The sequence below is a fragment of the Pan troglodytes genome, chromosome 22, assembly GCF_028858775.2.
Source record: "Pan troglodytes isolate AG18354 chromosome 22, NHGRI_mPanTro3-v2.0_pri, whole genome shotgun sequence".
Taxonomy (NCBI): Eukaryota; Metazoa; Chordata; class Mammalia; order Primates; family Hominidae; genus Pan; species Pan troglodytes.
In genome coordinates this window covers 37692626-37708451 of record NC_072420.2, presented here as the reverse complement: position 1 = coordinate 37708451, position 15826 = coordinate 37692626, and the positions used below count along the sequence as shown (strand labels likewise).

At 47.4% G+C, this 15826-nt stretch overlaps 1 protein-coding gene across 1 annotated transcript in view; it reads left to right on the top strand.

The window, feature by feature from the left end:
- Positions 1 to 15129: 15129 nt before the first annotated feature.
- The window catches only part of HLCS (holocarboxylase synthetase), a 239467-nt gene continuing 238770 nt past the window's right edge, over positions 15130 to 15826 (top strand). Inside the window, exon 1 of the mRNA XM_009423375.4 lies at positions 15130 to 15233. The gene's annotated coding sequence lies outside the window, so the exon portion shown is untranslated. The remainder of the gene's footprint in view (positions 15234 to 15826) is intronic.

Below are 15826 nucleotides of genomic sequence, written 5' to 3'. Positions count from 1 at the left end.
CTTCCGCAAGGCGCGGTGGCTCATGCCTGTAATCCCAGCACTTTGGGAGGCCCAGGCGGGTGGATCACTTGAGGTCGGGAGTTTGAGACCAGCCTGGCCAACATGATGAAACCCCGTATCCACTAAGAAAAATACAAAAAAATAGCCGGGTGTGGTGCCGGGTGCCTGTAATCCCAGCTACTTGGGAGGCTGAGGCAGGAGAATCGCTTGAACTCGGGAGGCAGAAGTTGCAGTGAGCCGAGATCGCGCCAGTGCACTCTAGCCTGGGCAACAAGAACCAGACTCTGTCTCAAAAAAAAAAAAAAAAAAATCGAAGAACTTCAGACATTAAAGTGTTTTCACATTTTTTAAATTAAGATTTTGAGCAACAATAATTAAATCTAAATAAAGGCAAACATTTAAGAGGGGGGAATTAATGGGAGGAGGCTAGAAGGAGGCAAAGAACATTAGCGGACCATATTGCAACAATAAGTTACCATATTTAATCTAAACGCAGAATGGGGTTTTACAAGAACACTAGGCAGGGCGCGGTGGCTCAATCCTGTAATCTGCACACTTTGGGAAGCAGAGGCAGGCAGATCACTTGAGGTCAAGAGTTCCAGACCAGCCTGGCCGGAGTGGTGAAACCCCGTCTCTACAAAAATACAAAAATTAACCAGGCGTGGTGGAGTGGGCCTGTGGTCCCAGCTACTCAGGAGGCTGAGGTGGGAGGATTACCTGAGCTCGAGGAAGTTGAGGCTGCAGTAAGACATGATCACACCACTGCAGCCCAGCCTGGGCCACAGAGTGAGACGCTGTTATTTTTCTCAAATATATATATATATAATTTTTTAAAAAAAGAAAAAATGAAAGAACACTGGGCAACTGGGTGCAGAAGGGGTGTTTTCGTTGTGTTTTTTGTTTGTTTGTTTTTTGAGACAGAGTCTTGCCCTGTTGCCCAGGTTGGAGTGCAGTGGCATGATCACGGCTCACTGCAGCCTCAACCTTCCAGGCTCAAATGATCCTCCCACCTCAGCCTCCCAAGTAGCTAGGACTACAGGTGTACACCACCACGCCTGGCTAGGTGTGCATGTTTTTAAATGAGTGTCTTCTAGGTAGCTGGTGGCAATGCAATGAAAAAGTTTGATAAGGTGTATTGTGTGCCATAAAAATGTTCACCCAGGCCGGGTGTGGTGACACATGTTTGTGGTCCCAGCTACCCAGGAGGCTGAGGTGGGAGGACTGTTTGAACCCAGGAGTTGCAGGCTGCAGTGAGCCATGATCATGCCACTGCACTCCATGTTGGGCAACAGAGCAAGACCCTAAGACCCTGTCTCAAAAAAAGCACAACAAAAATGAAAGTTCACATTTTGTCCCAGTAATTCTACCTGTGTCTATACTATAGATGTATTCTGAAATGGGAATGAAGATGTATTTAATCAGACAGCGCTGCTTACTGTTGAAAAACTATGTCCAAAAATATGGCAATGATTAAATAAATGATGGTAGAATAGTATGCAGTTAATAAAAATATGTTTACAGAGTTTTGAACAGCATGGGAAAAACATGACCATGTGGAAAGAACAAAACTGTATGCATAGGATGTGAACTATATATTCAAAGGCTACAAATAAAACAGAAGTGCCTGCTGAGTGCTGACATTACTAAAGATTTGGAGGGGCTTTAAAACTTGTTTTCTAAATTTTCAACAATGAATATATTACTTTTTATTGTGGCAAAAGGTACATAACATAAAATTTACCATTTTAACCATTTTCAAATGTACAATTCAGTGGCAATAAATCCACTCACATTGTTGTGCAACCGGCCCCTCATCTCCAGAACTTTTTCATCATCCCAAACCAAACTCTCTACCCGTGAAACAGTAACTCCTCATTCCCCACCCCCTGCCATTGGTAACCACCATTCCGCTTTCTGTATCTATGCATTTGACCATCCCAGGCACCTCACAGAGGTAGAATCATTTGGTCTTTTCTGGAGCATACATTAATTTATAATCCTCCCTCTAACCCTGCAAATCAGGCATTATCCTCAGTTTACAGATTAAGAAACTGGACTTCCCAGAGGTTAAGTAACTGGTACAGAGAAGCAGGACTCGAGTTCCTGTCAGATACCTGGGCTGTAGAAAGTGAATGCCACGGCCAGGCGCGGTGGCTCACCCCTGTAATCCCAGCACTTTGGAAGGCCAAGGCGGGTGGGTCATGAGGTCAGGAGTTCAAGACCAGCCTGGCCAACACAGTGAAACCCCGTCTCTAATAAAAATACAAAAATTACCCGGGAGTAGTGGCACACGCCTGTAGTCCCACCTACTCGGAGGGCTGAGGCAGGAGGATCGCTTGAACCCGGGAGGCAGAGGTTGCCGTGAGCTGAGACCGCACCATTGCCCTCTAGCCTGGGCTGCACAATGAGACTCTGTCTCAAAAAAAAAAAAAAAGAAAAGAAAAAAAAAGAAAGTGAGCGCCACTAAAAATAAATTTGAAGGGCTGGGCATGGTAGCTCACGTCTGTAATCCCAGCACTTTGCGAGGCCGAGGCAGGTGGATCACATTAGGTCAGGAGTTTGAGACCAGCCAGGCCAACATGGTGAAACCCTGTCACTACTAAAAAAAAAAAATACAAAAAATTAGCCAGGCGTGGCGGTGTGCACCTGTAATCCTAGCTACTCCGGAGGCTGAGGCAGGAGAATCGCTCGAACCCGGGAGGTGGAAGTTGCAGTAAGCCAAGATTGCATCACTCTACACCAGCCCAAATGACAGAGTGAGACTCTGTCTCAAAAAATAAATATAAAATAAAATAAAAATAAATTTAAAGAGCAAAAAGACCAAACTCAGCACCTGCAGGCAGTAGACAGTCTATTTTCTCTCTCTCTTTTTTTTTTCCTTCGGCCAAGTACAATATAAGACCACCATGGCCAAAGCTGGGACAATTTGAGCAACAAAATAAAGTAGTATTTGTTTATAACTCGAGGTATAAAATAAATACTCTTGAGCTTATATTGATATCAGTAAATATTGAATAATTGAAAATATGGGGAGAATAGACAAATTTCCTTAGTAGAAGAATTCCAAATAATTTATGTGGATAATCTGTCCTTGGGGAGGTAGAATGTAGCTACATAAACCATAATTAAAATCCATAATTATGCGTGTTTTTGTTGAAAATGTGTTTAATGAAAAATAAATTTACTGGTAATGTAAAATGAGAGTTTTTTGTTTGTTTGTTTTTTAGTTTTTCTTTTGCAGGTGCAGGAATTAAAATACAGTGAACAAAATAAATTGCCATTGAGGTAGTTGGGAATTCAAAGACCTTTTGTGTTACCAAGTATTTTAAACTATTTCTTAAACTTCGTTTGAGTCCATGGGAGGTCTTTATAATAGAGGAAGTAATTTGGGGAAGGGGTAGAAATCTTAAGAAACTTAATTAGGACCCTGGCTTATAAACTGGGAAAAATTGCTGAACTTCAAGTGTGTGAAACCCTCCCTGCCCGGGAGTTAAATAAAATGGAGATTCTATTTCTTCTCCTGCTGTCTTTAATTAAAAATTATTTTTCATATGCTGACTCTCCACTGTTGCCTGGAAACAAAAAGTAAAGATGTCAGCCCTGAAGGTTTCCGGCCTGCCTAGGAAGAGGATCCCAAAACTCAGAACATCTAAGAGGTCAGAATATTTTTACATAAACAGTGCTGAAGACAAGCAGGGAAATGATAATTTCCTTTTCTTCTGTTTAGTTAGACCGTATTTCCTGTTATCTGCTCCTAAGTGTTCTGCAACTCTGAAAGCTGTTTTAGAAGCTACAAGAGGTTGTTACTGCTTTTGATGTTGTTATTTTCTAAAATATTTAAGACCAAAAAAGGATATTTGTATATTTGTTCCATGGGAATAAGAGATATATTTGTTTGGGGTGTTTTTTTTTTTTTTTAAGTTTTTTGTTTGTTTGTTTTGTTTTGTTTGAGATGGAGTGTCATTCTGTCACGCCGGCTGGAGTGCAGTGGCGTGATCTCGGCTCATGGCAACCTCTGCCTCCCGGGTTCAAGCAATTCTCATGCCTCAGCCTCCTGAGTAGCTGGGATTACAGGGGTGTGCCACCACACCCAGCTAATTTTTGTATTTTTAGTAGAAATGGGGTCTCATCATGTTGTTTAGACTGTTCTCAAACTCCTGACCTCAAGAGATCTGCCCGCCTCGGCCTCCCAAAATGCTGGGATTACAGGTGTGAACCACCATGTCCAGCCAAAAGTTATTTATTTTTATTTTTTACAATTGTGGTAAAATACACGTAACATGGAATCTAGCATCTTTACCATTTGAGGTGCACAGTTTAGCAGCATTAGGTACACTCATGCTGCTGTGCTCCCATCACCACCATCTACCCAGAGAACTCTTCATCTTGCAAAGCTGAAACTCTTCAACAGTAACTTCCCACTTCCCCCTTTGCCAGGCCCTGGCAGCCACCATTCTTTCTGTCCTCGTGAGTTTGAGAATTATAGGTACCTCATATAAGTGGAATCTGTGAGTATTTGCCTTTCTTGGCGGATTTATTGCACTCAGCATAATACCCATAAGGTTCATCCATATTGTAGTATAGCTTAGAATTTCTTTCCTTTTTCAGGCTGAGTAATATTCCCTTATGTGCAGAGACCACATTTTGTTTATCCATTCATCCTCAGTAGATGGACACTTGAGTTGCTTCCACCTTCTGGCTGTTGTGAATAATGCACTATGAACACCATTCCTTCAAGCACCTGCTGTCAGTTCTTTTGGATATATTCTCAGAAATAGAATTGTTAGGTGAAATATATCTGTTTTTGAATCCTTATGTTAAGGCCCACGTTAGCTTTCGGGAAAAAAAAAAAAAAAGGCCAGGCGTGGTGGCTCACGCCTGTAATTCCAGCACTTTGGGAGGCTGAGGCAGGAGGATCACCTAAGGTCGGGAGTTTGAGACCAGCCTGACCAACATGGAGAAACCCTGTCTCTACTAAAAATACAAAATTAGCCAGGCATGGTGGCGCATACCTGTAATCTCAGCTACTTGGGAGGCTGAGGCAGGAGAATCGCTTGAACCCGGGAGGCGGAGGTTGCGGGGAGCCAAGATCACGCCATTGCACTCTAGCCTGGGCAACAAGAGCAAGATTCCGTCTCAAGAAAAAGAAAAAAGAAAATAAAAGAAAAAAGTTAATTAGCTGGGCATGGTGGTGCACGCCTGTAATCCCAGCTACTTGGGAGGCTGAGGCAGGAGAATCATTTGAACCCGGGAGACGGAGGCTCTGATGAGCCAAGATCGCACCATTGCACTCTAACCTGGGCAACAAGAGTAAAACTCCAACTCAAAAAGAAAAAAAAAAGAAGAAGAAGAAGAAGCTTTTCTGCATGACTGCAGACGTCCCTAGCTTAACCATGCCATGATTGATGTCTGGAAGCTGGAACCATCTATAGCCCTGGCTTTACCTTCCCTACCCCACTCCCCACAGACCCCCTTCCCTCTGGACTGTTTCTGGCCTGGGAGCCTCCCAGGCACATTCATGTCTCAGGGCCTCTGCCTGCAACACTGTCCTTCCAGACGTCTGCATGGCCTGCCACCTCACCTCCTTCAGGTCTGACTCCGATCTCCTCTGGCGATGACGCCTTCTCTGGACACCTGTTTAAAGCCTCTCTCTCCTTCACACTCACAAAGACACGTGTACCGTGGCATTCCCTAGCCTCCTTCCCTGCTTCAGTTTTCTCCATTACATTTAACATAACCATATTTTTCATATATCTATCACCCTAACTCATTTAACCTACTATTTCTTTTAAGACAGGGTCTCGCTCTGTCACCCAGGCTGGAATGCAGTGGTGCAATCAGGGCTCACTGCAGCCTCAACCTCCTGGGCTCAAGTGATCCTCCTGCCTCAGCCTCCCGAGCAACTGGGACTACAGGTGTACACCACCACACCTGGCTAATTTTTGAATTTTTTTGTAGAGAGGGGGTTTTGCCACATTACCCAGGCTGGCCTGGAATTCCTAAGCTTTAGCAGTTCACCCACCTAAGCCTCCCAAAGTGCAGGGAGCACAGGCGTGAGCCACTGTGCCTGTCCTACTGTCTCTTACCTATTTGTTTTACTTGTTGTCTGCCTTTCCTAGGAGTGTGTCAGTTCCATGAGGGCAGGGGTTTCCTCTGTTTCGGTCACTGCTCAGCTAGCTTCAGAAGAAAATGAAGAAGTACTCTGGAGTCGTCCAATTTAATTATGTACTTTGAGCTAACACCCACCATGAGAAAACACGGAAAGCAGAAAGTTTTATCCACAGGTGGCACGTGGTAAGTAGCAGAATCTCACCTCAGGCTGTCCCTGTAGTACACAGGATGTGGCCCTCCTACAGTACATTAAGCAGTGGCCCCCAAAAATCTATGTCTAAGCCCTGCCCCCCAGAACCTGGGAATGTGACCTTACTTGGAAAAAGAGGCTTGGCAGATGCAATTAAATTAGAGACTCCTAGCCAGGCATGTTGGTACACAACTGTAGTCCCAGCTCCTCGGGAGGCTGAGGTGGAAGGATCACTTGAGCCCAGGGGTTGGAGGCTGCAGTAAGCTATGATCGCACCACTGCACTCTAGCTTGGGAGATAAAGCAAGACCCTGTCTCTAAAATAACAACAATAAGAAGCAGAAGGGGGAGAAGGAAGAGGAGGAGGAGAAGGAGGAGAAGGAGGTGGTAGCAGGGATCTTGAGAGGAGATCATTCTGGATTTAGGGTGTACTATGGATTGGATATTTGTCCTCTCCCAAACTGTTGTTGAAATTTAATTTTCAATGTAATGGTATTGGGAGGTGGGGCCTTTAACAGGTGATTAGGCCATGAGAGTTCTGCCCTCATGGATGGGTTTAATGCCCTTAAAAAAAAGGCTGTCAGGAGTGGGTTCTCACTCTTCTACCCTTTTGCCTTGTAAGGAGCAGCGTTCCTCCCCTCTGGAGGATACAGTATTCAAGGCACCATCTTGGAAGCAGAGACCAGGCCCTCACCAGACACCAATCCTACCAGTGCCTTGACCTTGGGCTTCCTAGCCTCTAGAACTGTATGAAATCCATTTCCATTTTTTTTTTTATCATTACCTAGTCTCTGGCATTGTATTACAGCAGCACAAAACAGACTAACACAGGGTGGAACCTAAATCCAATGACAGGCGTCCTCATAAGAAAAAGGCGGAAGGAGACTGGAAACACAGAGACACACGGAGAAGAGAGCCATGAGAAGACAGACACAGAGACACACGGAGAAGAGAGCCATGAGAAGACAGACACAGAGACACACGGAGAAGAGAGCCATGAGAAGACAGACACAGAGACACACGGAGAAGAGAGCCATGAGAAGACAGACACAGAGACACACGGAGAAGAGAGCCATGAGAAGACAGACACAGAGACTGGAGCGAAGCCTCTAGGAGCCAAGGAACAGAAGGTCTGCGGGCAACATCAGATGCAAGGAGAGGGAGAGGGGCATGGGACTGATTCTCCCCGAGAGCCTCTTCAAGGAAACAACGCTGCAGGCACCTGGGTTTCAGACTTCAGCCCCCAGAGCTGTGAGACAAGACACTGCTGTTGTTGTAAACCTCCCAGTGTGTGGTCATTTTTTTTTTGAGCCGGAGTTTCACTCTGTTGCCCAGACTGGTGTGCAGTGCTGTGGTCTCAGCTCACTGCAACCTCCATCTCCTGGTTCAAGCTATTCTCCTGCCTCAGCCTCCTGAGTAGCTGGGACTACAGGTGTGCACCACCACACCTGGCTATTTTTGTCTTTTCAGTAGAGATGGGGTTTCACCATGTTGCCCAGGCTGGTCTCAAACTCCTGGCCTCAAGTGATCCACCCACCTCGGCCTCCCAAATTGCTGGGATTACAGGTGTGAGCCACCGCGCCTGGCCTGGTCCCTGAGTTTGTCAATGTAATGAGATTCACTCTTCTAGTTGTTTCTATAGGAAAACAGAAGAAACTCCTATTCGTTACATATTGCCTGGGCACATACAGTGCCATGTGGGAAAAAAAAATGGACAAAGCAAATCAGGAAAGCCAGACCTACAGATCTCAGAGCTAGAAGAGAACTTCAGTCTCATTCCTGGTTCATCTTTTCATTTTGCAGACAAGATAATGGAAGCTCAGGCGGGGACATGTCCACTGCACTAATAATAGCTACTGTAGTAACTATAACTTTAACATTTATTGAACATGTACTGTGTGCCAGGACTGTGGTTTGTGGGTTTTAATTTACTCAGTCCTGACAATAAGCATGTAAGAGAGAAAGTAGGTTATCCATACTTTGAGGAGAGGAAACCAAGTCATGGAGAAGCTCAATCATTACTTCAAAGTCACCCCAAAGATCAGGGGTGTGATGTGAAGCCAGCCAGGCTTGCTGCAGAGTCTGGGACTTAGTAAGTGTGCTCCACAGAAGACCAGACTTGTTCTGTGAGCTGTCAGGATTGATCTCCCATCACAGGTACACTGGCTTTCTGGGGGAAAGATATGAAAGATAAATTGTAGATGGCCAACCAACCTATTAATAAGCTGAGCAGCAGAGGCCATGGAGAAGATCACAAACACATGGTTAAAAAGTCATCCAGGCTGGGTGCGGTGGCTCACGCCTGTAATCCCAGCACTTTGGGAGGCTGAGGTAGGTGGATCATGAGGTCAGGAGATTGACACCATCCTGGCCAACATGGTGAAACCCTGTCTCTACTAAAAATATAAAAATTAGCCAGGCGTGGTGGTGCACACCTGTAATCCCAGCTACTCAGGAGGCTGAGGCAGAATTGCTTGAACCCGGGAGGCAGAGGTTGCAGTGAGCCAAGATTGCACCACTGCACTACTCCAGCCTGACAGAGCGAGACTCCATCTCAAAAAAACAAAACAAAACAAAACAAAAAAACAGTCATCTTCTGTCATCTCTCAATTCATAGAGAATGGGCTGTGAGCAAGATGTGGAACTCATTTTTTTCTTTTTTTTTCTCTTTTTTTTTTTTTTGAGACAGGGTCTCGCTCTGTCACCCAGGCTAGAGTGCAGTGGTGTCATCATGGCTTACTGCAGCCTCGACCTCCTTGGCTCGAGAGATCCTCCCACCTCAGCCTCCCAAGTAGTTGAGACTACAGGTATGTACCACCATGCCTACTTTTTAAATTTTCTGTAGAGATGGAGTCTCACTCTATTGCCTGAGCTGGTCTCAGACTCCCGGACTCAATTGATCCTCCCGCCTCAGCTTCCCAAAGTGCTGGGATTACAGGCATGAGCCACCATGCTCCCGGCCTGGAACTGAAAGACCAATCCTGAATGAAAACTAGTCAGGCTGTGGGTCACACTGAAACTCAGCTTCTGTTCTGATGAGTTGGAATTCAGACCCATCCAGTTTCCTCTGCGTCTCTGGGTTCTTATAGTGTTCCTATAGAAAACACTATCTATATTTTGCTCTGCGGCTACAGAAGCATGAAGAATGTGAGGAAGAAAAGGCATTGGTATCCTGGGCATCTATGGCTCCTAGAAATGTACAGGAATTCTTTTCTAACGTTTGAAATAAAGATGAGTAAATATGCCTAGCCCACTGCCCATTTTCTGTGAGTAAATAACTTTGTTCATTTCTAGCCATGGCCTATTTCACCCTTGGCTGTGTACTGATAGAACAATGTCCAGTACATAATAGACAATAAGTGCATTTTATATTCTTTATTTTATTTTATCTTTTTTATGTATTTTATTTTATTTTTCAAGACAGAGTCTTGCTCTGTCGCCCAGACTGGAGTGCAGTGGCGTGATTTCTGCTCACTGCAACCTCCGCCTCCCGGGTTCAAGCGATTCTCATGCCTCAACCTCCTGAGTAGCTGGGATTGCATGTGTGCATCACCACACTGGCTAATTTTTGTAATTTTAGTAGAGACGGGGTTTTACCGTATTGCCCAGGCTGGTCTCAAACTCCTGCTCTCAAGAGATCCACCCGCCGTGGCCCCCAAAGTGCTGGGATTACAGACGTGAGCTACTCCACCCGGCCGAAATACAGTTATATTATTTTCTTATCAGCCTCCCTGCCTTTTACACAAAAGGGAGGTTACTGTATTCCAGATATTTCTATTTCTCTATTAGTATACAAACAGGTCCCTTACTCTTTTTCTTTCTTGCTTCCTCCCAATTTTTTTTTTTCGAACAATGTTTGAGTTTCATTCGCACGAAACACGGAAGTCATCTGTGAGGCTCTGTCCCAGAGAGAAGGGGCCTTCCCTCATGCCTGTTACTCGAATGTGGATAAACACAAGCACAAATCAAATAAACTGCAAATTACTCTGTGTCTTTTCCTAGTCAATACAGCAACGGTCCTCAGCGGTACTGTACCATTCTGGAAAAATATGCTGCCTTCCCATCTTCTAAGGCAGCAGCAAATTCTTCCTGTCGCCTCCTATTGGCCAAGGCAGCCAAAGATTTAAAAGTCTCTGGTTCGTAGATAGCCAGATTCGCTGGGACTTTCTTGTGGCGCTTCACCTGGCACTTAATTAAATTGCCAGTGAACGCTGGGTACTTCGGGCCGTGTTCCTGGGTAGCAGCTGTAATTCGATTAATCCAGAGGGTCCTCATGGTCCTCTTCTTCAGGTTTCCGGCTTTGGTGCATTTCACAAAGGCGCCAGTCCCGGCTCTGACCGCCAACCTGTAGCAGCAATTTCCCCCGCACCCCGCTCCCCCGCCGGAAGTGCTTGGCGTGCTTCAGCACCTCCCGAATCAGCCAGTAGCGGTAGGTGACGCGATTTCGCAGCGGTGAAGAAGCCCAAGACGCCCGCGGGCCAGCGTCCTGGATCCTCAACAACACACGCGCTGCGCTGCCGCCGTCTTGCTGGGCGTCGCTTCCTCCCAGTTTTTAAGAGCTGCACGGTTTTTTTGTTTGTTTGTTTGTTTCTGAGACGGAGTCTCGCTCTGTTGCCCAGGCTGGAGTGCAGTGGCGCTATCTCAGCTCACTGCAACCTCCGCCTCCCGGGTTCAAGCGATTCTCCTGCCTCCGCCTCCCATGTAGCTGGGATTACAGGCGCGCGCCACCAGCCTGGCCAGTTTTTTGTATTTTTAGTAGAGATGGGGGTTTCACCATGTTGATCAGACTGGTCTCGAACCCCCGACCTCGTGATCCACCCACCTCGGCCTCCCAAAGTGCTGGGATTACAGGCATGAGCCACCATGCCTGGCCAAGCTGCACAGTCTTAATAGCGCATGGAGTACAAATACTTATTTGCCTTCCATACCTATTGGATATGTAGTGGTTTCCAACCTTCTGTTATTGCAAAAAATGCCTCAGTGAATAACCTTGTACACACATACACCATTTTGCACACAGATGACCGCATCTGCAGGGCAAATTCCTAGAAGGTAAGCTGGAGTTTTTCACCACTGTGCTAGGTCCCTTTTGCTTTGGTACCACCTATGGGCCTAGGCCTCCTTACCAGGGGCCTGGTAAGCTCCCTTGGTCCCTTAAAGAGATTTAGTCCACAGGACAGTTGAGTAACTGGTACCTTGTATGCATAACTCACAGGACGTGAGAAACACAGCTTTATCTTCTACCATCTCTATCTGTATCCAGTAGAGAGTATCTTCACTTGCCCCGGATGAAAACGCTAATAGGGCTGAATTAGACTCTCAGGGCCTCTGCAGCAAAGTACTACAAACGGGGTGGCTTAAAACAACAGAATTTTGTCTCGCAATTCTTGAGCCTAGAAGTTCAAAATTAAAGTGGCAGGAGGGCTGTGCTCCCTCTGAAACCTGTGGGGGATCCTTCCTCAAGTCTTCCTCGCTTCTTCCTTGCTTCGGTGGTTTGCAGCATTGGGCCAGCCTCTGCCTTTGTTGTCACGTGGCATTCTCCCAGTCCCTCTGTCGCCATATGTCCATATTATCACAAAGACACCAGGCATATTAGGTGAGTGTGACCTCATCTTAACTAATTACATCTGCAACGACCTTGTTTTCAAAGGAGGTCATATTCTCAGGTATGCGAGCATTTAGGACTTTAACATAGCTTTTTTAGGAGGATACAATTGAACTCATAACAGACCCAAAACGTTTCTGCTCATGTTAGGTTGGGGACAATCTTAGAGTCACTTTATTGATTTGTTTGTTTGTTTGTTTTGAGATGCAGTCTTGCTCCATTGCCCAGGCTGGAGTGCAGTAGTGAGATCTTGGCTCACTGCAACCTCCACTTCCTGGGCTCAAGTGATTCTCCTGTCTCAGCCTCCTGAGTAGCTGGGATTACAGGCGCAAGCCGCCATGCCTGGCTAATTTTTGTATGTTTAGTAGAGACGGGGGTTCGCTATGTTGGCCAGGCTGGTCTCAATCTCCCGACCTCAGGTGATCTGCCCACCTAAGCCTCCCAAAGGGCAGGGATTACAGGCGTGAGCCATTTGCGCCCGGCCAAGATCACTTTAAATCACAAACTTGTTCTCAATTCAGAAACTAGTATGTCCAGTCCCAGGTATTTATCAGTCCTTCAAGCTTCATTCCAAGGCCAGCCAGCTGTGGTCAGGACTGGGGCTGCTGGTCTGCAGGAAGGGGAGTGGCTGAAGGTTTCTGCTCCCTCTGCTGACCCCCTTGGTGCCAGGGGAGGGGGAGTGGAGGTGGGAGAAGGATGGGACGAATTTGACCTAGCTAGGAAGCTCTGTATTCTCAGGGCCTGCTATGGCTATTCCTTTCTTCTCACCAGGATTTTTGGAATTTCTCTGGAAATTTCCACTCCGGATCTCCTAATTCCAGTGAATGTCACTCAATTTATACACTTTCTCCCTCTGCTGTTTAAAGAAGGTGGATCCTCAAAATTGAAGGGCTTTTAAATCTTTGTAATTGTTTTTCCTTTTATTTTCAGAGGGAGTCTTGCTATATTGCTTAGGCTGGTCTTGGACTCCTAGGCTCAAGCTATCCTCCCACCACAGCCTCCCAAATAACTGATTATAGGCATGCCTCACCACATCTGGCTTATTTCTAGTTTACTTGTTTATTTATTTATGATTCTTGTCTTTTCTGAGACAAGGTCTTGCTCTGTTGCCCAGGCAGGAGTGCAGTGGCGTCATCTTGACTCACGGCAGCCTCAACCTCCTAGGCTCGAGAGATCCTCCCCCCTCAGCCTCCTGAGTAGCTGGGACTACAGGCGCACGCTGCCATGCCTGGCTATTTTTTTTTTTTAAGAGATGGGGTCTCACTGTGTACCCAGGCTGGCTCTGAAACTCTTGGGCCCAAGTGATCCTCCCACCTTGGCCTCCCAAAGTGCTACGATTACAGGTGTGCCCATGACACTCAGCTCTATTTTTTTTTAAAGCGTTATTTTTAGAATAGTTTAAGATTTACAGATAATTTGCAAGATAGTGCAGAGAGTTCCCATAAACCAGTTTCCTCATATTTGTATCTTACATTAGTATGGCACATTTGTTAACAATTAATAAACCAACATTGGTAGGTTATATTATTGATATTATTGGTACATTGTTTAAATTTCCTCCATTTTCTCTCAATGTCCTTTTTCTGTTCCAGGATCCCATCTAGGACACCACTTACATTTAACCATCATGTCTCCTTAGATGCCTCTTGGCTGGGGCAGTTCCTCACACTCTTTGGTTTTGGTGACCTTGTCAACCTCCATAACAGAGAGGTTCTCTAAAAGAAAATGGTATTTATTTGGGAACAGGGCATTGCAATGGAGCCATGTGGGCCATTTTAAGCTATGTGTGTGAAATTCAGGGAGGTAAAGGAAGACCAAGATTTTTAAAGAAAAAATGAGGAGGATTACATATTGTTTTTGATAATTAGCCTCAGCTACAAGTATCGATCAGGGTGATACCAGTCTGAAGTTGGACAGGCTATTGCCGGGCAGATGTCCTGGCAGGAGTCTTCTTTTGGGAAGGCTGACATGGCCTCTGTGGACAGTGTTGATTTTTTATGAGCATTTGTGACATCACGCATTTAGGAACAAGAATCCTCTTCATGGCTTTCCCCAGCTCTATTTGTCATTTTTTTCTCTCTCTCTCTTTTAACACAAATGACTCCACCATTTTGATTCTGACCACATTCACAACCTTGACCGATTTTAGGTTGGCTATTTTGTACAATGTCCCTCTGCTGGGATTTGTCTGATGTTTTTCTCACGATTAAACTGGGTTATTGGTTTAGGGAGTTTGGTATAAAAAATCTATTTGGTCTTTGTCCCCAGTTCCTGACACAGAACTCCTAAACCCCTTGGAATTTCCTAGGCAATAGGAGTGTTTTTGTTATGCATAACGACTCCCTTAGTCAAATCACAGTTTCTGCTAATGAGGTGGCTAATTGCGGGCTCTAGGATGGATTCAGGGTGGGGCTGGTGCAACACACCATGTGATCAGAGGGTTGTAACTTTCATTCAGCTCCAACATGTCCCTACTCCTCTTGCGGGAAGGGAAAGGGGCTGGAGATTGAATTCAATCACTAATGGCCAATGACATAATGAAACCTGGATAAAAATCTCTTAAACAGGGTTCGGAGAGCTTCCAGGCAGGTGGGCACACAGAGGTGCTGTGAGGACAGCACTCCCGCCCTTCACCCCCCGTGCTGCGCATCTCTTGCACTCGGCTGTTACCGAGTTGTGTTCTTTACAATAATCTTCTAACAGTAAAGTGTCTCCCTGAGTTCTGTGTCGTCCCAGGGAATTGCTGAACCTCACGGGAGCTGTGGCAATCCCTCAGTTTCTAGTGGGCAGGGTAGAAATGTGGGCATTCTGGGCACCCCGCTTGTGGCTGGCGAAGGGAGGGCAGTCTCCCTGGGCTAATCCCTTAACCAGTAGTTTCGTGCTAATTCAGCTGGTGTCAGAGAACTGGGGAATAGGTCGTCGATGCTGGAAAGGGCAACGTGGTGTTTGGTGCCGGTCAGGGAGGAAGGCGCGGAGGGAAGGTGTAGGCCTGCCTTCCGCAGAGCAGGGTGAGGTTCGGCCCTGTAAGGCCGCAGGAGTGGGCGAGGCTAGAGCGAGCGCGGCAAGAAGGCGGCAGAAGCGCGCCTCCCAGGCAGCGTGGGCGAGAGAGGACAGGTGGCCGAGAGGCAGAAGCTGGCTAGCGGCGAAAGGCCCGCGTTCCCGAGCGCGCGGCACCGCGGCCAGGGCAGGAGGAGGCCAGGCGGCCCCGCGGCCCTGCGCAGAGAGCCCGGTTGCACCACCAGGCGGGCCGCGAGGGGGCGCAGCGCGGCGCGGCAGGGATTCGCGGGCGACCACCCGGCGCAGGAGCGGCCGCGTCTCGGCCTCAGAAGTAAGTCGGGGCGCTGCGGGCCGGGGCAGGGGTGGGCGCTCGCCGGGGGCGTGCTGGGGCCGGGCGAGGGTCAGGCAGTCCACCGCGGGCCTCTGCCAGGGAACAGCCGTCTCCTGAGTCGAGGCCTCGGGGCTGCAGCCGGGACGGCCGGAAAGCCGCCTCCAGCTGCCAGAAGGGGGCGGGGCTTCCGGTGGGGCAGCCATAGGGACCTCGCGGCCCAGGGCAGCGCGGCCTCCGCGCGCCGCTGGCGTTCTTCCCTGCGGGACCCGGGCTGGCTCGGCCCGGCTGTCAGTGCGCACGCGCGGCGACGCGGCCTGAGAACCTGGGTTCGCGCGCCCTGTCCCCCTCCCACGGGCCCCTGGCCGCGTGCCCCACGCCCATGTTAGGGGCAGAGCCGCAGGGCGTACCCGCCGCTAAAAAGCACGGGTGACTAGGACCTACGTGTGGGGAAAGGCTTCCAAATGACCCAGCGCCTACGTGCCCGGAAAAAAAAGATTGATACATAATAACATTAAAAAACGGAAGCTGGGGCCGGGCGCGGTGGTTCACGCTTGTAATCTCAGCACTTCGCGAGGCCGAGGCAGGCAGATCAC